The sequence below is a fragment of the Aethalodelphis obliquidens genome, unplaced genomic scaffold (assembly GCF_003676395.1).
Source record: "Aethalodelphis obliquidens isolate GAN/ISIS:26980383/991018 unplaced genomic scaffold, ASM367639v1 scaffold14, whole genome shotgun sequence".
NCBI classification, from domain to species: domain Eukaryota; kingdom Metazoa; phylum Chordata; class Mammalia; order Artiodactyla; family Delphinidae; genus Aethalodelphis; species Aethalodelphis obliquidens.
The window spans coordinates 3,957-5,302 of NW_020837958.1; positions in this window are offsets into that span (position 1 = coordinate 3,957).

The window sequence follows — 1,346 nt, forward strand, 5'->3', positions numbered from 1 at the left end:
GATGGGTGAACGACAAGGCCCTGCTGTAGAGCCCAGGGAGCTCTATTCAAGCTCCCGTGATCAACTAGTGGAAAAGAAGAAGAAAAAGGATACAAACACATGTATAACTGAGTCAGTTTGCTGCACAGCAGAAATCAACACAACACTGTATATCAACTATACTTGAATAAAATGTTAAAAAGAGCAAGGATGGCCTGTATTTCCCCTCCTTCCTTCTGACCCTGCTCGCCGTTTCCTCTGCAGGGAATGCCTTTGCTTCTCCCTCTTCCCCACGACCCGTTCTTAGAGACTGCGCTCAGCCCCTCTAGGAAGGCTTCCTGGCCCCACGCTCACCCTCCCTGGCCACTCCAGGCCGGGTTGGGTGACTCACCCTGGTGCTCCCCTTGTGTACAGCCTTCATCATTCTAATCTGGCCCGGCACCCCTCGGCTCAGCCCCCGGGGGTGCCATTTGCACGGGGTCCAGTGTAGATTCTCCTGGACCCATGCAGGCCTCCTCATGCCTCCATGAGGCTGGGGGTTTAGAATGACTGACATTCCCTTTCTTCCTCAAAGCCTTCTTTGAGGCCATCAGCCTCCTCTGAACTCCCACAGGGAACTGACATTAAGCCTCAACCCTGTGCAAGGGCCGTGCGGTCACTGTGCACCCTTAATTCACGGGAGCATGCAGCCTCCCCACAGAGGGGTCTGGTACCCCAACTCACAGAGTGGGAACTGGGGCTTAGCAAGGGGAAGTCGCAGGCGAGGACGAGGGTCGCCATGTAATTTGTCATCCAAAGCAGGACACCTTCGAGGTGGGAGGGAGACCGTTAACCATTATGGTGGGACAACACGCTGAGACTGTGGCCACCCACCCCACTTGTCCCTTGGCCTATTGCAGGGATTGCTAGAGCTGACTTTCCGTGTTCATCTATCTGAGGGCTCAGGTTGAACTGAAGCTGCTTGAGGGCAGAGGCCCTTAGTGTTCCCTTCTCCTTGTGCCTCACACCAGGCCAGCACGGGGCAGTGTTCCATTTATTTCAGGATGATGGAAGTCCCAGACTGCCCCTTATTCTCAAGTGGTTGGTTTTGTGGGAGGCACTGGCCCAGCCACAGGGGCTCCGTGGCATCTGCAATGGTGTGGCTTGCCCTGCAGAGGGCCCCCTCCTGCAAGCAGGAGCCCAAGGGTTTCTGCAATTCCACCAGGGTTGGCCCTTCACCTTTCTGATGTAGGCTTGAGGGGGCACTGGGTAGTCGTTGCCGTTGATTCTGAAGATGATTGTAGGCAGGCGAGCCACATAGCTACATGAAACCGCATACTGTTAGAGAAAGAGGGAGAGAGGTTGGCCCAGGTGATCCCTGGTGCGTG